Genomic DNA, 23,101 nt, shown 5'->3' on the forward strand with positions numbered 1-23,101 from the left:
TCGCACGCCACTTTCTATGCTTAACAGTCAGTTTTCGGGGCCTCCGGCCGCGCGTTTTGGCCCCCGAACCCTCGTTTTGCATCCGTCTTGGTTCATTTTTGGCATGGACCCTATTTTCATTGTTTGGAAGGTGGTACTAGGGTGGGAGACCACCTTTTCTCCTTGGAGACCACTTTTTCCCGGTCGGCCGATTTTCTTGATAGGTAAGTGGTCTCTCTCACTTTTGAGCCACATTTTCTGGTCTCCCATACCACCACTGAGTTGCTTTCACCTGGGAGACCACTAATCAGGGCTGCCGACCAGCTTTTGATGGTTGACCCTTTTGAACTTGGTCGGCCGACAAGGGCAAGGGGTCGACTGACCACCTGAACTGGTCGGCCAGCTACCTGCAGCTTTGTTTCACTGAGTGTGTTCCAGCTGTGCCAGCTGGGAGGCATTTGCTGCATCCTCCACGTGTATGGAGGATGTTTAATCTTGGTTTTAAGCTTCCAAGAGAAGCTTTGGACCCTTGGCTCTATAAAGGAAGGCCTCACCTTCCTTGGCAGGGGTTCAGAACTTGGTGAGAGCATACACCATATATCTCTCTTTGTCTCTCCCTTTTAAGCTTAAAAGAGTGAAGTTCTTGCCCTCCTTTGCACACCACCTCACAACCTAACCTCTCCATCATCTATCTAAGCACCTTGGAACTTATTTTCAGAGGCTAAGGAGTTGCTGTTTTGGTCCAGAAGTTGCTGGAGTTATTGGCTACAAGGGTAACACTCTTATTCCCTTTTTGGTCCTTATTTTGCTTCATATCTTAGCTATATTTTCAAGCATATTTGGGCTTTTTCATAAACTGAAAAAAGTCTTATTTTGAGCTCCTCTTGAAGTTTGTTTAAGGTCATTTTTATGTTGGGGGTCATCTACCCCCTTGCATGCTTGTTTTCATCTTGTTTTGAGCCATGCATTAAGGCCTTTGTATTGTGCTTTGTTTGGTCTTTTAGCCACTGAAATCTAGTGGATTTTCAGTGGATAGCATGCTGTTTTGAGCCCCAAAATCAGAGAGGGGTGGCCTTCACATCCCTTGTCTTGTTTACTAGCATTCTTGGCCTTACAAAGGAGCCCATATTTTCACACTTCTTGAGCATGTTTCAGGCCATTTTTGGTGGGTTTTAGGACCTGCATGACCTCTTTCCAGAGGTGATTTTTCCATATTAGGTGTCTCTCTTGCATGTGTAGAGTAACCCTCTCCATGGCCTTTCAAAGGAGTCTTTACTTGCATGGTTCCTAGCCTCATTTCAGGCCCTTTTCAGTGAGTTTAGGGACCTCATAACCTCTTTCTGGAGGTAGTTTCACCATATTAGGTGTCCCTCTTGCATGTGTAGAACAACCCTCTTTATAGCCTATCAAAGGAGCCTATCATTCTTGCATGCATAGACCATGTTTCAGTGGGTTTTTAGGGTTTATTTGGAATATAATACCTCTGACTTTTTCTGGTTTAGTGGCCTCTGGAATTCTTAATATACTTGTAGTGTAAACCCTCTTCACTAGCTTGTATTGCATGTTGCTTTGGCCCTTGATTTTAGCACTTTTTGGCCATGCCTTAAACTGATTTTGTGCATGTTTTGGACTGCCTTAGCTCTGTTTTTGGGTCTCATGGTCGAATGATGCTTGTTTTGCATGCTTGTAGTACAATATCCGTGCCTAGCTTTGAGTTTTGGGGCCTATTGCATGCTTCTGTTGAGGTGTTTCCATATTTTAGGGCCATTGCATATCATATTTCAGAGCTTATATGTATGTCATATATCCATGTTTTCCACTCTTTAAATGCGTTTGTGAGTTGTGCATAAATGCCTCGTTTTCGGACCATTGCGTGAGCTTCATTTCTATGCATGTTGAGCCATCATTTTAGGCCATTTTCCCACTGTCTTGGACCTGCCTAGGGTTTGTTTGGGGTCAGTTTTGTCATTTGTGCATTGTTTTGTGTACCTCTAGTGTAATCCGCTTTACTAGTTTCGGTATTCAGGCCATCTAGCATGCATTGGGTGACATATTTGCATGATTCGGGACCATGGTGCATCATGTTTTAGAGCTGGAAAATGTGTGTTTGTATGCCATATTTCATCCTTTGCCATGCTTTGATAAAGTTGTATTTGGTGCTTTAGGATCGGTCCCTTGCATTGGGCATATTTGCATGAGTGTTCTTGCCTTTAATTTCACCATGAATGGCCACTGATTTGAGTGTGGCTGAGGTCCACTCATATTGGTTTAAGTCCATCTTGCATTGTGTATGCCATTTAGCTCATGTTGTTGCACGTTTGACCATCGCATTGTGTATGGTTTGGTTATGTCTTTGTGTATGTCCATTTTCGTATGTGTGCATTGTGTATGCCATATAGCTCATGTGCATTGAGTATGCCATTCTAGGTTCATAGCATTGCGTATGCTAATTGCATGCGTGCATATCATCCCTCGCATTCCACCATGATTAGGTTGCATTGCATTTAGGGTTGCATGTTAGCCGCATTGTGTATGCCATCTCATTGCATTGTGTTTGGAGTAGGGTTAGTCCAAACACGGGAAACGAGAGACGTTTCGTACTCAAAGTGATGAAACGTGTCTCAATTCCCGGTCGCCGACACTCCGGATCACCCATGATAGAGTTTAGGCCTTGTTGTGTTTATATGTGCATTCATTTCATATTGAGACATGCAATTTGATTCCTCGGTCATCATGCATCGAGATGCGTGATTGGTGGCACGAGGATCGAGGTCTACACTCCCTAGAGCTTGTGCAATGACGAGAGTGGTCGTGCATACATATGTGAAAATACCTTGCTATGCCTCTCTCTTGCTTTGTGTTGCAGAAAACCAAGAACAGGAGGCAGAAACTGGTTGGCCGACCAGCTTTTCTGGCAGGCCGACCACCTCTTTTGGTCTCCACTACAAAAGGTGGTCAGTAGGTGGTCTCCAAGGCCAAGGGCTGGTCAGCAGCCTTCCCACAGCTTCCCAAGGTGGAGTTTCAGCCTTCTGGAGCCTTGTGTAGTGTTCTGAGGTTAATTGCAAACATGGGCAAGTCGGAGCATCGCGATGGATTTCCCGACAAAGCGATTCAAGCATGCATGCATTCTTTTCCATCCAAGGCAGAGCTGAGGCAGTCCATTTCATGTAGCTTGCATGATAGTTTTATTGCTTACTTAGTTAAATTTATTAAGTAGTCAGCGTTATGTAATAATTAGCTGTAGTTAGTTATCCATTTTGTTGTATATTATTTATTCGGACCCTCCGAGAGAGGGCAATGTTGTAATAAGTGTACGTGTGTGTGATGTATGTCTTCCAACCCCATGTCTTTCTCCTTTTTATTTACCAGCTTATGATGGTTAGTTTTAGGGCATGTTTCAATTAGCATCTATATGTTCGCATGTTTGCATTCATTCATCTGTATTGCATGCACCGGGCTCGGCGCATCATGCTAACTGCATTGTATTTCAATTCCAAGTTGAATACATGTATCGATTGTTGCATCTCATATGCCATCTTAGAACAGTCGAGCCTATTGTAGTTACATTTTTGCATGTGTTACATTAGGCATTCTTAGCATAGTTAGGATTCATGCATGATTTCTAATTAGCTTCTTTCTTTGGCTCGGAGTACTTGGTAAGTGTTTATGCTTTAGCATCCTTGCATGTGTGTGAGTGACTGCTATGATAGCATGCTTACCATGAGGCTATGTGCTTATGTGATATAACTGTCTGAATGCTTGTGGGTGAAGGTTGGATTATTTGAATTGGAACAATTCATCGATTACGAGTTTTAAGCCCACTTGTGAGTAGCAAATCACCATGTTTTCTAAGCTCACTTGAGGGTGGAAAAATCTGCATTTTAGCCTACTTGCAACTAGCAAACCGCTTTCAAAAACAAACATGAGATGTTTTGTTCCAACTTAGGTGATCCAGTCTATACTTTTATGTTGTGCGCATCACATAGTAATTCTAGACTAATAACCGAAATAAGAGTACATAATGTTTTCAAAACTCGATATCATGGTTAGTAGAGGACGATCTTTGATCGGGCGAGTGGGGGGTGCTCACGAAGTGACCTTCCCCAATTGTACCCAAGTTCCCAAGCCGAGGCAACTTTGGTGATGACGGACACGTCGCCTTAGGCACGAGTCAGGGTTTGCTAAATCCCCCCAAAATAAAATATTTAGGTGGCGACTCTATATCTGGCAAAGCAGTCTATGTTTGACACTTCTTTCTAAAAAATCAGTTTTTCAAAATGATTTGCCGGATTTGGACTCTTTGATGATTCATCGGTCTTGCATTGCACTCTGTGAGATTAGATACAGGATCGTGACATTGAGTCCTAAATAGTAGTAAGCCCAATGAACAAAATGGGATTCTCTCCCGGGACGTTCGGGGACATCTACAGAAGTTAAAATGGTTTGGATTGGTACACAAGTGGAGGGGTGGGTTGGTTTCAGATTAATGGTCAAACTAAGATCACTTAAACAAGCATTGAAGATTTGGAATGTGGAGGTATTTGGTCATGTGGAGTCTAAGCTCAAACCAGCTGAAGATGAGTTACATTCTTGGGATCTCACTACTGAAGGGAGATCTTTTAGAAGACAAAGTTAGAAAAAGAATTGAGGTCAGAAATGAAGTATGAAAACTTAGGAAAAGGCTAGAGTGGATCTGGTTGCAAAAATCCAGATTGAATTGGGCCTTAAAAGGGGATAAAAATACCAGGTACTTTCATATAATGGCCTCTAGAAGGCAAAGTAAGAATTTTTTTTGACTCGTTGAAGATTAATGATACTCTTTATGAGGAACATGTGGAGTTAAAATAGGTAGTGTAGGCTCACTTTAAAGATTTGTTCACTGAAGGGTGGAAGATTAGACCAAGACTAGGGGGTGAGTTTAGATGCGTTGATCAATGTTAGCTCCAGAATTGTTTGGTGAAGAACTTCTCAAAAGCAGAGGTATGGGCTACAATTATGGAATGCGATGGCAATAAAGCTCCAGGTCCAGATGGGTTTAATTTGACTTTCATTCAAAAGGGATGGAAATTCATGAAGGGTGATATCATGGAATTCATTAACGAGTTTCATGTTAATGGTATTTTGGGTAATGGAATAAATTGCTCTTTGTTCCTAAAGTTGATAGTCCTTACTCAATTAAAGATTTTAGGCCTATCAGTCTGATTAGTTCAGTACATAAAGTGGTGTCCAAAGTGCTGGCCAACAGGTTTAAAGTAGCACTGCCAAAAATTATTGATAGAGTTCAATTAGCTTTTCTTAGTGGAAGGAATATTATGGATGGTATTCTTGTAGCAAATGAGATTGTGGACTGGTCGAAGAAATCTAATAGAAAGAGTCTAATCATTAAGTTTGATTTTGAAAAATCTTATGACACTGTTAACTAGAACTTCCTTATTCAAATGTTGGAGAATTTTGGCTTTGGTACTACTTGGACCAAATGGATAAAGGGTTGCATTTCCTTTGCAAGATTTTCAGTTCTTATTAATGGATCACCATCACCAGAATTCTATCCACAAAAAGGGTTAAGGCAAGGTGATCCATTATCCCTATTTCTATTCAATGTTGTAGTTGAGGGTTTGAATATTCTTATTTCAAGAGCTAAGTATATGGGTAGATGATGTTGGATTCAATGTATCCCACTTACAATTTGCGGACGACACGGTGATTTTATGTGAGGCAAAATGGTTTGAAATATTGGCTATTAAAAGAATCCTTAGGTGCTTTGAAATAATCTCAGGTCTAAGGATTAATTTTTTCAAAAGTGTTGTGTGCGGGGTGGGTGTGGCAGATGTATTGGTTGACGAGTTTGCTGCAAAATTGAATTGTTTAAGCAAGAAGTTGCCTCTGAAGTATCTAGGACTACCATTAGGGGCCAGTCATAGTAGGAGATTGACTTGGAGGTCGGTTGTGGAGAATTTCAAGAAGAAGTAATCTGGGTAGAAGAGAAGAGTATTGTCATTTTCTGGTAGAGTTGCACTCATTAAGTTTGTGTTATCTACATTACCTGTGTATTACATGTCTCTCTTTAAAATGTCAAAGTGTGTTCCAAAAGAGATTGACAGGATTCAAGCATCATTTTTGTAGGGTGGCTTAGAGCAAAACAGGAAGCTTTATTTAGTCCGGTGGAAAGAAGTCTGTATGAGTTTGAAACAGGGTGGTCTGGGGATCAAAAATATCAAGCTCGCTAATGACAGTTTTGCTTTTGAAGTGGTGGTGGAGGTATGGTCAGGAGGATGAGGCATTGTGGAAGCTAGTTATGTGTGAGAAATATGATTTTATTGGAGGAAAATGGTTCCCTGATCAGGCTGCTCATGGCCATGCATCTCAAATTTGGAAGGATCTTTATCAATGGCCCACAGGAATGGAAGTTTGTTTCAATTCTATAAAGATAATGTGGAAATCTTAATAGGAAATGGAGAAAGGATTAGTTTCTGGAAAGACATTTGGTTAGATTCAACAAATCTCCTAAGCCAATTCCTTAGATTGTTCCAATTTGTTATTGATAAAAAGAGTTCCTAGAGCATACAACTAGCTCGAAGGTCTAGTCAATCTGGGTGGGGTTTCAATTTTAGAAGAGCACTTTGGGCTTGGGAAGAAGGTGAGTTAGACTGATTAATCACTACTTTGGGATCTGGCCCTGTTCTAAGAAGTGATTCAGTTGATTGCTTAGGATGGAAGTCCTCATAGTCAGCTACATTCCAGGTTCATCTTGTTTATGATTGGGGTTTGATTAATGTTGGTCCCTGTCACAGATTAGTTGATCTTATCATATGGAATAATTTCTCACTACCTAAAGCAAAAATTTTCTCTTGGTCAGCTTGGAGAGGTAGACTAAAAACAAAAGAGATGCTACATAGGTTTCGAATTTTGGCAGGGGAAGATGTCCGAACTTGTATTTTCTGCCGTCAGGGTAGTGAATTAATTGACCATGTTATGCTTCATTGTCCTTTTGTTTGGAAAATTTGGTCTGTTATTGTTGTTTAGTGGGGTTTTCAGTGGGCTATCCCCAAATCCATTGATGGTTTATTACTTTGGTGATTGGGTTGGAAGTTTAAGAAGAAAGTTAATTAAGTGTGGAGGGTTTTACCAACAGCAGTATTGTGGTCTGTGTGGAGATATCGTAATGAATGTGCTTTCAAGGCAATTTAACCCCGTGTTCATGATCTCTGTGAGTGTATCAAAGTGAGAATAGCAATTTGGATGAGATCTCATATTAGTGGTGCCTTATTTTCAACTAATGATGTCATGTTCAATTTTCATCAAGTCAGAAGTTGTTTAGGATCTTCATAAGCTGATTTTGGTATGGAGAAGTTTGGGTGTAGGGTTCAGGATTTATTTTGGTGCATGCTATTGAGCTACTGTTGTGGGTGTTTTTTTTCTCTATTTGTTGATTGGGCTACTGTTGTGCATGTTTTTGTGGATGTTTTTTGTTCTGCCTGTTGCTTGTTATGTCTGTTGCTTGAGCTGCTGCTGTGATAGACATTTTTCCTGTTTGTTGTGGGTGTTTTTGTTCTATCTGTTGCTTGAGATTGAGCTATTGTTGTCGCCTGAGCTGCTGTTGTTCTGTCTATTGTGGTTGATTGAGCTGTTGTGGATGTTTTGTGGTTGGTGTTTTCTTCTCTGCTGTAGGTTCTTTTTGTTTTGTTGGGTTTTTCACCAACCCTTTGGCTTGAGCTAGCATATGATTGGGTGTTTCCTCTAGTGCCAACATAGTTGGGATGAAAGGGTTCACTGTGGTGGTTTTTGCTCTATGCCTCTACTTTATTGATGTTATCACTACAACAAATTTGGGATTTAAAGATGAAACAAATTTGTCCCAAAATGTATATATTTCGTCACTCAAACTAATTACGATGAATATTTTTCGTCACCCGTTTTGTCACCAAAGCATCGTCGCTAAAGGGTCTTAGAGACGAAAAAATAAATTCGTCATTAAAAATGATAAATTTGTGACGAATTTTTTTGTCTCCAATACACTCTGTTGGGAACATACTTGTAAGTAATTAGCAACAAAATATTTTGTCATTAAAAGAAGAAATTAGAGACAAAAGTATTTTTTCATAAATATAAGAAATAGAGACGAAATAATTTTGTCACATTTAATATAAACGAAGACGAAAAAATTTTGTCAAAGAAGCTACCAATAGAGACAAAAATAAATTCATCATTAAAAATGATAAATTTGTGACGAATTTTTTATCTCCAATACACTCTGTTGGGAACATACTTGTAAGTAATTAGCAACAAAATATTTTGTCATTAAAGAAAGAAATTAGAGACGAAATAATTTTATCACGTTTAATATAAATGAAGACGGAATTTTTTTGTCAAAGAAGCTACCAATAGAGACAAAAACAAATTCATTATTAAAAATGATGAAATAATGTCAAAAAAAATCGTCACACATTGAGAGTAATAGTGACAAAATGTGACAATATTTTTCATCATGACAAATTCATTTAGCGATGAAATAAAGAATTCATGACAAAATTAATTTTCCACCTAAGACAAATAAGAGACGAAAAAACCTTCTTTAGGGATGAAAAATTTTGTCACTAATTTCATAATATTTTTTTCCACATTATATACCTATTTTATCAAAATTTGAATTTTAGTTTAACAAATATAACCATGTTCATGTTGAAACCTGTTGAATACAACAATTTCATTCACAACTTAACCTAACCTGTCATCAACACATTTTCGAATTAACAAAATGAAAATACCCATTCATCATTACAAATAATTTCATCCTAATACAATAAAAGAGTGCAATATCCACAAAATATCCAAAAGTTAATTGTACAATTCCACCAAACATCCAACAATAACTAGTGTAACTCCAAAAAGTATGTGTATCCTTATCAAACAAAATGAACATTCAAGAAAATTACATCATTGTTGCACGTCAAAAATACCACCCCAATCCAATCTACAAAAAAATAAATTAAAAGCTTTAGTAATTAATTAATTATACAAAAGATTAAAAACATTAGTAACTCATCAATTTACAATTAGATCAATTATATAATTTATCCCTCTAACAGACTTTTTTTTCGAGATTATGAGAATAAAAAAATAATTTTAAGGCTAATTCACAAATGGTACATCCCATTAATGTGCCGTAAGTTCATACAACTTATATTGGTCCCTCCTAAGGTGTTCTGTTAGTTCCTATACAAATCTGTGGTTGTGTGATAATTTAAACATGTACACAAAATTTTTAAACATCATCATCTTGGACTTACATTGAAGAATGTTGACGACTCTTGCACCATCCCAAAATCTCTAGTGACCATCAGAACTTGGCGTATAAGCAAGATTAACATCAACTGTATAGCAAACTTTTGATTAATCCTTCACTACTCTAAATTTATGCTTTGCCCTCAAGACAAAAGGTTCATAAAATAGCTTTTTTAGAATACTTAAAACTCCAATTTCCTAATATTTGGAAGGCAAAACTAATACTAGTTGTCAAATTTTCAGTAGGTATTTGGGTTACATTCAATGATAGCCACAGAGCGGATGCAAGCAAGGCTACTGTTTGCAACACCATAGTCATCATACTCTGATTGCAAGAACTGACGCTCAGCAGCAATTAAAGCCAGGAAATGAGAATCCCGTAGATCAATATGTGGCCCCAATGGTTGCCTGAAAAAAAAAAAGAGGAAAAGAAAGAAAAAAGATGACTATAAATATTAAAAGCTAATTAATTATCTTGTGGTAAACTAACGAGTATATCTAATTGGGGAGGAAAAGTATGGTGCGCTTGGAGAATGTATTTTGACCATTAAAAAATATGAGGGGGCAAATATCCCCAAATTCTAGTTGATGTATTGTTAAACCTCATTTAGCATAAGGAGAGGGAGGAACAGGCTCCTAGTCTAATCTACATGGCAGCAATGTCCATAGGGGCACAATGACATACTACGATCAACACCAATCTTCATCTCTTTCATGCCCCCACCATCTAAAATATGAAAAACTAGAGAGAGAGAGAGAGAGAGAGAGAGAACCTTGAAGGATACTTTACATCCAATGGAAATTAGCATTCCCCTTTGAGTGGCCAATTCATTGACTCATCAATTAGAAATACAATAATCTCTAATTTCAAATTTTTGTGGCAATAAAACCCAACATCTAAATATAACAGTTATAAATGAAGAGGCCACATAAAAACATGTCTAAATCTCAATCATGACATTCTCAGGTGATAGAGTAACTTAATCTGCAGGTCTTATAAGACCCATTGAGAACATTATAGACTCCTAAAGTTGATCTATACAACAAAGACTTCATACCATTAATACACCCGTCTTCTCCCACAAGTCTCTCATGCCTAGGCGGTCGTGCGTGCCAAGTTCATTAATACATCCAGAATGATCATTGCAAGTGATATTCTTACAAAACTAAGCATTTCAATCTGAGACAAAACTGAAAGCAATATTTCCTAGTTCAGACACACTATTTGATGCTCAAATCAAGACATCGTAAAATGGAAGCATGCTATCATTTCCATAATAAAACGGTTCACCAACCAAGAGCTTAACATGCAGATAGAAAGTGAAATACCCGGTGTTTACATTCAATTTCATAATTGGTCTGCAGCAGCTTATAGTAATAAAAGTTGCTTAAAATAAACAAAGAAATGGATGAAATCAACTATTGATAATTTGGCAATTCACATCATGTTTGACTAGAAGACAAACACTGTAACATTTTGGAGGAAACTTCATAAAAACTAGATATGGTGTGCCCTTGTGGCTTTCTATTTGATTGGAAGTGATGTAAACTCAGAGAGAGGCCTTTCTACTCTTAACAAACACTTTCTAAAGTATAATATGTATGAGAGTAGAAAGATGAATGTAGTAACTCTACCCTTGATATCCACATACATCAGTACCAGAGAAGAAAAATTAGACAGGAGAGAATACAAATGTATGTAAGCATGGGGTGAAAATTATCTTCAAAGGTGAAATCAAAATGTATCATGAACCATATTCATTCCTCATTCATTGCAGAGTTTCACAAAGTAATTTGATAGTAGAGAAGTAGATGAAATAAAATGGAAGTAATTCTATTAACTGTTCACAGCTCCAATAGTAGAACATTTCAGCATGATTGGGGGGAAAAACCATTGTAGAATTCAAATTTTTTTTTTTATCTTAATTGAGATTTTTATCCTTTTTTTTGGGGGGGAGAGGGGGGGCATTGTTTGCGCATATTATATTGAGGACTATTAAGTTTGATGGTGTTAAGTAGGCACATTGTTTCCAGTGGTCACACCAATACCCTGAACCTAAACAAGAAACAAAGAAAATTAAAATTTTGATAAAATGAAAACCAATTTAAAAAAATAAATAAATAACAATCATAAAATGCACCTTTTATTAATTGAGCGTCAAATTACAGAATTTGATGCGGAGGATCCCAATGTGTAAGCTTATTTAGTTCACCATCTACTAAGAGCTGCTCAAGAATTGAACCCTTTGCTGAAAGTAGACATGTATAATTTCCTAGGCTAAATTTGAGAGTAGCTTCGTAAATACGTTACTTCCAATTAAGTCTTAGGTACAATAAAAGATGCATTAATGCATTCAGATGAAGATCTAAATTCTAGTTAAATTACTTGCAACCAACTTCAAAATACTTGTGTGATTTCTAGAAGTAGATATGACCTACTTCTTCAAATGATTTAGGATGTCCAACTAAGAGAATGAAAAAACAGTGTGTTTCATTAAAGTCACATGCTTTAGCACTATCCTTAGCCTTCAATTCTTTGTTCCCTAATTCTGACTAGGAGACAACATCAGCAATTAACCAAAAAGCATCATGCTTTATATGTTAATTGATTCCTCATTCTAAGGCAACTTCCAAACACCACTTTAGAACATTATAATTACAGAAAGTAATGTAAAACACCTTCACTCACTAGGGAATGATAACTGTAACTCCTTGTTAAATGGGAAACTTATCCATTTTGGGCCAGTGGAATAGAAAATTGTCCCTTCACAATCAAGCTGAAGTACCCACCTGAAAAAGAAACCAAGATATTGGAATAACCATCCCTAGAAAAATTTGTGACAGAAAATAGTAATTACGGTACCAACATATATACCATGAAACAACAGCATGAACTATTAGTTGCCTTTATGTGCAGCTTGGCTTTGCCTTGGCTTTCTAGCCTTTTCCAAAAGTCAAATTCAAAAATTTTGAAAGGTTCTGGCAGCTGGGTGAATGCTAAACTGAGTACGAATAGAAAATAAACCTCAATTTTCTTAGTAAGTTTTTCAAAAGATGAATTTCATCCAACGCTTTTGCTTCATAATTGTGTAAATCATGCAGCTTCCACAAATATTTGCTTTCAACCAAATATGATGAAAAATTGAGAGGGAGACAAATTATTTTAATGTCAGCACTATGAGCACTAAGAGATTACAGAAATCCTTTGTCAACCTTATGATGATAATGAAGTTTAAATGCTCGAAGGATTGATTCTGACCAGTTCTAGTTTGAGCTACCTGGAAACCTGCTTGGATTAAAAAACTTACAAGCTACCTGATGATTCAAGTATCCAACTTTCAGTTAAATCGCTCGCTCACCGCCGTCGTTTGCTACTAGCACCGTCGTCCCTCACAGGCCGTCGTCGCACGCTGCTCGATGTCGTCGTTTGCGGCTCGTCGTCGTCTGCTGCTCGCCATCGTCTGTTACCGCTCGCCATCGTCTGTCGCCGCTCGCTGTTGAGAGAGAGAGAGAGAGAGAGAGAGAGAGAGAGCTGTAAGAAGAGATTAGGGATTTTTGGTTGAAGGGGATTTTGGTTCAAGAGATTAGGGATTTTTGGTTGGGGAAGGGGGGAAAACTGAGCGGGTATGGAAAAAGAAAAAGCTAAGCCTGAGATTTTGGTTTTTTTTTTTTTTTTCAGTCACAAATGAATATTTAAACAACAAAACGGTGCCGTTTAACTTTTTTTTTCTTTTTTTCTTTTCTTGCGATGAGGGATTGCCGTTGCCAAAAAACTTTGTTTTTTGTTAAAATATTTTTTTTTGTAGTTAATGAATTGTTTTTTTGATTTTTTGATTTTTTTTTTAGGTATTAAGGTTGAAAATTTATTTGTTTCATTTTTATTTTAATGAAAAAAAATTATTATTTTTTTATTTGATAGAAGTAGGGGTAATATTTTAATAAAAAATATTTTTCGTTAAAATAAAGTTAATTTTTTGTAGTTAATGAAAAATTCTGCCACCCATTTTTTTTTTTTTGGTTACTAAAAATCAGTAACTAATTTTTTGTGGTAGAGGAGAGGGAGTCGTAGTAGTGGTGAAGCTAGTGGAATAGAGGAGATGGTGGTGGTGGTGGCGGTGATGACGAAGGAGATTAGTGGTGAAGTTGTGGTAATGGTAGATGAGATAAAGTGGCAGTAGTGGATGAGAGGTAATGGTAGTAGTAATGGCAGTAGTAGTAGTAGAGTGGTAGCGATGATGGTAGTAATGGCAGTCGTAGAGGTGGAATGGCAATAGTGGTAGTAGTGGTGGTAGTGGAATAGCATTTGCAGTAGTAGTGAAAGTGGTAGAAGAGATGGGTGGTAAGAGAGAGAGAGATGAGTAAGAGACAAACAGAGAAGAAAGATAGAGACAGAGAGACAGAGAGATAGAGAGACATAGATAGAGTGATGAGCAAAAGAGAGATAAAGTGGTCACTAAAAGTGCATTTTCTTGTAGTGGATCAATAAATCGAGAGGGAACTCAATAAATAGAGAAGAGGAAATGGAGAGAGTGAGAGTGAGAGTGAGCAAGGCGAACACAGTGAAAGGGAGAGAGAGAGAGACAGACCGACAGATAGACAGATAGAAAAAGAGAGAGAAACAAGAGATGAGAGAGAATAGACAAAAAGAGAGAGAAAAAGAGAGTGAAAAGAGATGAACGAGAGAAAGACATAGAAAAAGAGAAAAAGCGAGAGATAGAAAGAAGAGAGATGAGCGAAAGAGATAGAGAAAAGATGGATGAGCGAGAGAGAAAAGAGAGATGAGCGAGAGACACAGAGAAAAAGAGACAGACAGACAGATAGAAAAAGAGAGAGAAACAAGAGATGAGTGAGAATAGACAAAAAGAGAGAGAAAAAGAAAGCGAAAAGAGATGAATGAGAGAAAGACATAGAAAAAGAGAGAGAGAGAGCGAGAGATAGAGAGAAGAGAGATGAGCGAGAGAGATAGAGAAATGAGAGATGAGCGAGAGAAAGAAGAGAGATGAGTGAGAGACATAGAGAAAAAGAGAGAGAGAGAGAGAGAGAGACAGACAGACAGATAGACAAAGAAGAGTGATGAGTGAGAGAGAGAGAGAGACAGAGACAGAGATAGAGATAGAGAAATAAGAAGATGAAAAAAGGGTGAAAAGAGAAATGTTATATCAAAAGAGTAAGACGCGACGTTATTTTTTTAAATTTTTTTGTGACAGAAAAATACCGTTGCATTTATTCAAACCATTTTGTGACTGCATATATATGAAGCCATCTCAAAGCCACAATATTATTATTTTTTACTTTTTTTTTTTTTTTTGCAACGATGCCTATTACAATGGCAAAAAATACACTTTTTTTTTTGCGACTGCAGCTGGTGCCGTCGCAAAAACTCTATTTTTTTGCAACCGCAATCTCTGCCGTTGCAAATACTCTTCTTTTTTTGCGACAACAATTTCTGCCGTTGCAAATATTTTCTTTTTTAGCGACAGCATTTTTTGCCGTCGCAAAAACTCACCTTTTCGCGATAGCAAGTTGTGCCGTCGCAAAAACTCACATTTTTCGCGACGGCAAGTTGTGCCGTCGCAAAAAGTCACTTTTTGAGACGGCAAGTATGCCGTCGCAAATGCTTCCGTCTTTAAGCCCACTTTTCTTATAGTTATATATTCGTCGCGCAATCAATCAGAATTTATTAGTGACGAAATATTTTCATCTCCCACAACTTATCTTCCAAGACAAAAATATATTTGTCGCCCATTTAATAGAAAGATGAAATTGCATCGTTTGCATGATGGAGTGTTTATTGGTGACGAAAATGTTCGTCTCCAATGAGCTAAAATAATTTGCGCCAGTGCAAATGAAATTGGTGCCTGAATTTTGCAGACGAAATTTTTTTCCGTCTCCTATACGTTTGAGAAAAATTAAAAACGACAAAATTAATATTTTGTCATCTTTGGGTTAAATTTTAAGACAAAAAAAAAAAAATTCGTCACCAAATTTTGTCACAATAGCCTAGATTTCTTGTATTTTGTTTCCTTATTTAATTATATATATTTTTTTCTTTTTGTGGAGAGGGTTTTACTGTGAGAAAGAATAGTAGCTTTGCACAAAATGTCTTATTGGATAGTAATGTTTGCATGCACAAACGGCTTAAATGTGAGAGAGAACAGAGAAGCTTCAGTGCGAAATAGAAGAGATGGTTTACAGAGATTGTTTTCTCGAGTCACAGCTTCAATACTTGTGAGAGAGGAGACTCAAGTGCAAGAGAGAAATGAGGGTTTGTAGAGTGTGTCTTTTCGGGTCACAACTTTAGTATTTGTGTGTGTGTGAAAGTAAGTGATTAAGGTGAGAGTGTCTCTTAGTTTCTGATGACATTTTAATAAAGAGAAATAATTAGTGATAAAATATTTTCGTCTCAAACTCATATGTTCGTTGCCTAATCAACAAAAATACAAAAACAACGTTGTGTGGGGATGCAGAATTTATTGGTGATGAAATATTTTCGTCTTCTTGAACTTAACCTTATGAGAGGAAAATATATTCGTCGCGCAATTAATCAAAATGTAATACAACACATGGAGAATTTATTAGTGACAAAATATTTTCGTCTCCCAAAACATATCCTTTTGAGACAAAAATATATTTGTCGCCTAATTAACAGAAAGATAAAACGAGCATGAAGAGTTTATTGGTGACGAAATATTTTCGTCTCCCATAACTTATCCTTCCCAAACAAAAAATATATTTGCCACCAAATAAAGAAGAAAATAAAATGACATCGTCTAATAAGTTTAGAATTTATTGGTGACGAATTCCTTTTGTTGCAAAAAATTTTAAATTTTGTGACAAAAATGTTCGTCTCCAATGAGCTAAAATAATTGGAGCCAACATGAAAAAAATTTTGCGCATCTTTTTTTTCGGACGAATTTATTTTTTTTGTCTCCTATAGTTTTGAGAAGAATTAAAAGAAACGACAAAAATAATATTTGGTCATGTTTGGATTACATTCTAAAACGAAAATAAATTTTATCACCAAATTTTAAAAATTAATTATTGAAAACTCCATACTAAACAAGGTAATGTTTTCTATTAATTTTGAAAATTACAAATTTTTTATTATTTGTTTCTTTGTATTTTTTCTCACAAAAAAAAAAAAGAACTACATTAATTATCTTTATTTATTTATTTTTATTTTTTTTTTTGTGGAGAGAGATTTTGACCTTCGATTTTTCTAAAATGGGTGTTCTAGACGGAAAGGATGGAGTTGGTTCAGACAATGAGAAAAACTGCTTGTGTGCAAGAGGGGCCTTCATTGTGAGAAAGAATAGTGGGTTTGCATAGGGTGCCTTCTTGGATAATAGCTTCAATGCTGGCATACACGAAGGGCTTAAGTGTGAGACAGAAGAGAGGGGCTTTAGTACGAAATAGAAGAAATGGTTTATAGAGTAGACTCAAGTGCGAGAGAGAAATGAGGGTTTGTAGAAAGTGTCTTCTTGGGTTACGACTTCAAGGTCCGTGTACATGAAAATGAGTGATAAGCGTCAGAGTGTATCTCTTGGGGTCACAGTTTCAATGCTTCAAAACACAAAACCACGGCATTTTAAGGCTATGTGATGTGTTTTTTAACTAGCTGGCGATGATAGCAGGTGGAAGGGAAGCCCTACAAAGCACCACGTGTCATTACTACTATAAGCATAAATCGCGTGCTTTGATTCAAATCAAGTTGACCTTTCCTAACAAGTCGATCACAATGGTGTAGTTGGGGGAAACGTCAACCAATTCATGCTGTGTTTGATTAAGAAATTTTGAGAGAGATTTGGAAAGAAAAAGGAAAAAGGTGTGTGAAATTATGTGAAATATAGGCATAATTTATTCACATTTCGCTTACCTTTTCCATTTCCCTTTCCAAATCTCTTATCAAATTCTCCAACCAAACACAACATTAACATTCTCCTAACCAAGTAAGGTTTTTCCCCTAGTCACCTCCACCACTTACCAAGTTTTACTATATTATGGACTTTCTTCAACTTTTTAAGTATTACGTTTTACGTATTATTTTATGGAAAATGAATGGGAGCACTAATTAGTGCTACCACTAATGATGTGGTAATGGATCTCACCTAATGCCACAATGTTTTTGTGCCTTGTTTTTTTTTTTTTTTTTTTTTTTTTTTTTTTTTTTTTTTTTTTTAAGTGGGTGCCAACTCATTAGTGGTGCTTTAGAGCACCACTTTTAGTGGGATGTAGCATTGCTGTTATTTTATATGACACCTTAAATGACATTAATCATATGTGCAGATGTATCAACTAATGTGATCAATGCCTTGTTATATGTCATTTCAAATAATTCTAAAATATAGTATTTAAATGCATCACCTAGACATGCTCTTTGGTTTTGATCTTTGTAAGGAAGGATCTTGAAGAAAATAACAAAAAAAAAAAAAAAAGTTTTAAACATGATCCTATCATGCAATTAGACCATCTCCAACGGTTCATCAGAGTTGATATCAAATTTAAATTTTGATGAAAAAGCCACTGTTCACAGCTCCAACGGTTGCACCAAATCAATATCAGATTGAGATTTCATCAAATAATTGATCAAATCGACGACAAGATACTGATTTCACCAAAACACTGTTGGTGACCGTTGGAAGGAGAACCCGGTCGAGCAACCGGTCATCCGGCCGGTTGACCAACCGGTCGCCCGAATTCCTTTGAAATAGATAGGTTCAAACCGGTCCAAAAAGGTTCAAACAAGCAAAAAAAAAAAATTATTTTTGCCTTACCAGTTGACCGGCCGGTCAACCAACCGTTCGACCCACCACCAAACTGTTTCAATTGATGCATCTATGAGAATGAAAGCTGCAACTGGTGGAAGAATCAATGAGAATGAAAGGCAATTTCAATTGGTGGGTTTTCACGCCAAAGATATTGACAGCAACCAAACAATTGGTGAGTTTTCATCAATTGATATAATTGGTGGGTTTTCATCAATTCAAATAATTTCAGAAACATAGCGTTCTAAAAAAAAATATTTATGTTTACCGGTCGACCAACCGTTGACCCACGGGATTTGATACAGGATTTGATGCACACTGTTGGAGATAGTGATATCAAATTTGATAAAATGAATCATTTTTTACTCAGATTTGGTGAAAAAAAAAGTCCACCGTTGGAAATGCTCAATTAAACAACCTTTTCTTCATTCATACAGTGGGTTGGTTGAGTTGGAGAAAGCTTTGGATATTTCTAGGATATTTATAACATGGTTTAAATGCGGTTATTAATCTATATATATAATAAAATATATTTTTTTACATTAATTTTTTAATTTTAGGATGACGTATTAATAAATCTTAAAATGTAATATTGTGAACGGTTTAATCTTTCATTTTTTTTTATAAATTCAAAGGTTCTATTAAAGTGAAAATTATATAAAAAGGTAGTCACTTACAAATTTGAGTTTAATTTTTTTAGGGATAAAAGTGATTTTCTCAAAAATGTAAAATAACACATTTGGGCAATTTACACTATAGAAGATTTGGATTTTCTCTTATTCTAGAAGAAATCTCACATTACGAACAAAAACCTAACACTCTAATGTAACACTCCAATAACATAACATGTCAATGTAACACACTAAAAGACTCTTTGGTGTACGTTTCTCCAAAAGTAACAACGTAACATTCAAAAAAAAATTATTTAGTATACTTTTCCCAAACGTAACGCTTCAATATAAAAAAAAAAAAAAAAAAATCATCAGTGTACTTTTCCTAAACGTAATGCTCCAATTATACATTTTTTCAAAACTTACTAAAGAATATTTGTACTCCTTTTGGAATGGTTTGAAAATCTCACATTCTTTTTTTTTTAGTGTTACATTGGAGTGTTATATTTAGGAAAAGTATACTAAGAATTTTATTTTATTTTATTTTATTTTTTTGTGTTACATTGGAGCATTACGTTTGGAAAAAAGTAAACAAAAGAGTTTTTTTTTTTTTTTGTTACATTAAAGTGTTACGCTAAGAAATTCTTTTTGAGTGTTATATTGAAATGCTACGTTTGGAAAAAGTACATTAAGGAACTTTTTGTGTGTCATATTATAATATTACACTAAGGAGTTTTTGTGTATTATATTAGAGTGTTACACTAAGGAGTTTTTTTAGAGTATTATATTAGAGTGTTACATTTGGAAAAAGTATATCAAGAAGTTTTTTTGTATGTTATACTAGAGTGTTATACTAAAGAGTTTTTATATGTGTTACATTAGAGTTTTACATTAAGGAATTTTTTTGTGTGTTATATCAGAGTGTTATGTTTGGAAAAAATACACTAAGAAGTTTTTTTGTGTGTGTTACATTAGAGTGTTACAATAATAAATTTTTTTGTGTGTTATTTTAGAGTGTTACCTTAAGGAGTTTTTTTGAAGTATTATATTGGAGTGTTACGTTTGGAAAAAGTATAGTAATGAGTTTTTTTATATGTTACATTAGTGTTACGTTTGGATATTAATTAATATAATGTCAATGTGATAATGCCAATGGTACAATAGGGACGAATACTACAAAAAGGAACGAACACCACATCAATAAGACCACAAATGGGGTAACATCATCTACATACAAATCGTTCCACAAAATCCCCACAAAAAAAAAAAAAAACAATAATAATAAAAACGTAAAAACTTTCCTTATTCATGCACACCTAGCATTAGGAAAAAAATCCAATCAAAATCACACATAAGGGCAAACAAGTAAACTTTCAAACCCGCAAATTAAAGAAATGCAATATACTCAAAACAAAAGGGACTAATTGATTTGAAAGAAAATTTTTAAGACTAAATAGAATAACTTCTTTTCAAATAGGATTTATGAGTAATTTATCCTTAATTTTACCCAATAAATGTAAGGTGATAATGAATAATAAATATTGGACAATAACACACAATGCTCCATAAACTTCTAATTTTTTTTTTTAATTGGGTGTGATATTAAAATAGATGTAATCCATGCATAACAAGATCATATTCAAGTTTATGATTATTTATTTTTTATTTTTTTATTTTTCTGGTAGCTTACTTTATGTAAGTCATCGTATGTATCTGACATGGGTGAATTGAGGCCATAAAATTAGTAGAACTTACTACACACACAAAAAGAAATATATATATATATATATATATATAAAATATGCTGATCTTATTGGATGGGAAGAATAACGCCACCACTGCCCCCACCGCCCCCACCGACCCAAGAAGAAAGCAAAGAAATGGAAATGAAGTGATAAATAAATTAATGATATCTTATGATTTCCTGTGCTCCTAGTCATCTTCTCATTATAACTTCAAATGGGTAATCCTACTATCTGACCACAACACTAACTAATTCTCAATCATGATATACACATGATCCCAAATCCCATACTTTTATTTAAAATTTTATCAAAAATATTAATGTATAATTTATATTTATTTTAAATATGAATTTTATAATATATTAATTTTGTCTCTCTATCATATATATCATATTATATTCATTATCATATTTAAGATTACCACATTTATGTTTCTCTCTTCCTATATAAAGGAGTTTTATATATATTGTTATATTATTATTCAACATAATATTAAATATACACAAAATATAATATTCTCTCTCTCTCTCTCTCTCAGATAGATATTGTAACATAGTATCAAAACTATAAGTTAAACTCTTGGTGTTCTTTGTCTTACCGGTGGGCGGTGGTGACCTTGTCTTGGCTGCTTGCCGGACCTCAATCCAATCCGCTATCATATTTTCCTTACGATGATAAAACTCTTCAATCATCGTCTTAAATTGTTGGCTTCTTTTTGGTCTTTGTCTTCTTTTCTGCCAATTTCACTCTCAACCACCATCTCCTCCTCTATTAGCTATCGGTCTACATAACCTTCTCCACCGTCACCTTGGCTTTTAGCTCTCTCCCGAGCATAATCTTCTTCTTCTTTTTTTTTTTTAATTTTTTTCTTTTCTTTTCCCTTGCTCTCTCCATATCTTCTCTTTTATTATTATTCTTATTATTCTACACCACATCCCTTTTTTAAAGTCTTGACATATTATTTTAATTAATTTATTTATTTTTAATACCTTTTTTTGTCCTTTTCCAGCAATTTTTTTTTTTAATCACAGCCTACATCACCTTTAAAAAAAAAATTATATCCAACATTATTTCTTCTTCTTATTATTATTTTCTTTCTCATATGGTCTCTCCATTTCACTCCACTCCGTCTTTCCCTTTACTTCAATCTCAAATAAGTTTCTATCTTCAACCCTATTTCAGTTTGAAGGGGGGTATTATACATATATCATGATGAGCATGATTATATAACATGTGAACCACCCAAGCTGCCCCTTAGCACGCTCCTTAAGTCGCCCCCTCGGCCTACACCCTAAGTTGTCTCCCTTGGCGCACTATATAAGTTATTACCTAAGTCGCTCCCTCGGCACACTCCCTAAGCCGCCTTCTTGGAGCATTTTTTGTTCCTTTCCAAGCCGCCCTCTGGCACACATGGTTCCCTTTCAAGCCACCCCTAGCACACTTCTTCATCTGCTGTCATCACGTTTAGCACCACGTCATAAGTTACGTATATACCATGTTTGCTAGTTCAGCACTCACTCTTCTTCTATAACGGTCCGATGCGATCATAATCTTTCTCCCGACATTAGTTTCGACCTATGATCTATCTCAAGTGCCCCTGTGCTCCTATCCGGACTTTGTAATCTATTTGTTTCGGATCTATTCGTGTTTTATTTTATTTTTAGTTTATTTCTTGTTTTAGTTTTTCTCTCCAAACTCAAGTTGGTATCCCTACTTGAGTTTGAGGGAGAGTGTTAAATATAATAACTATATATTCTGTCTATTATACATGTCATATTATATTTATTACCATATTTAAAATTATCATACTTAGATTTCTCTCTTTTTATATGAAGGAGTCTTATATACATTATTTCATTATTATTTAATATAATATTAAATATACACATAACGTAATTTTTTTTCTCTCTCTTAAATATTGTAACAAATTTAATCAAATAATTTTTTCCGGACACAAATTCTGAATCAGTAGACTTTTTGGATCAAATGTTATCCTCCAGGTGGGACCCAATTGATGGTTTACTTCAACAGTTCTATTGTAGTATTTAAATGTCGAACGAGAATTGATAGCACAATCAAGACAAAAAAATAAAAATAAAAATAAAGAAATTGGTGGAAAACTTATATACAGAAGTGCAATGTATTTTATTTTTACATTTTTTTTATTGCTTATGATGGTTGATGGTTGATGGTTGATGGCTGATGGTGGACTTATGAATATTTGTTTTTAGATTTTTAAAGTAGTTAACTGTTCAATTTGATATAATTCTCTTTCTATAAATAATTTGTTATCAGTCAATAAAAGAAAAGAAAAAGAAAAAGAAAAACATAAAAATTGTTGTTACAAATTGTAATTTTGTTTGACCTTTTCAACTTTTATTTTTAAATTGATCATGGTTTCAATTACTACAACAGTTTGCTACAATACCATCAAATAATTTTTCCTTCAACTTAAGCCCTTTCTATCACACGGTCACGATTTGGAACAAAGATCCACACCACACTTCATCCCATCTATTCTCACTACAAGAATTGACACTTTTGCCGACCAAAAAATTGGTCGCTAAAAGCCCATTTTTGGTCGGCAAAAGTGTTCCGCGACCAATTTTTTTAGTCGCTACTTTGGTCGCCAATTGAGGGTCGGCAAAAGTAATTCGCGACCAAAATTTTGATTGGTCGGCAAAAGTTGGATTTGCCGACTAAATTTTTGGTCGCTAAA

This window comes from Camellia sinensis, chromosome 1 (assembly GCF_055761805.1).
Source record: "Camellia sinensis isolate YWXY chromosome 1, ASM5576180v1, whole genome shotgun sequence".
Classification (NCBI taxonomy): domain Eukaryota; kingdom Viridiplantae; phylum Streptophyta; class Magnoliopsida; order Ericales; family Theaceae; genus Camellia; species Camellia sinensis.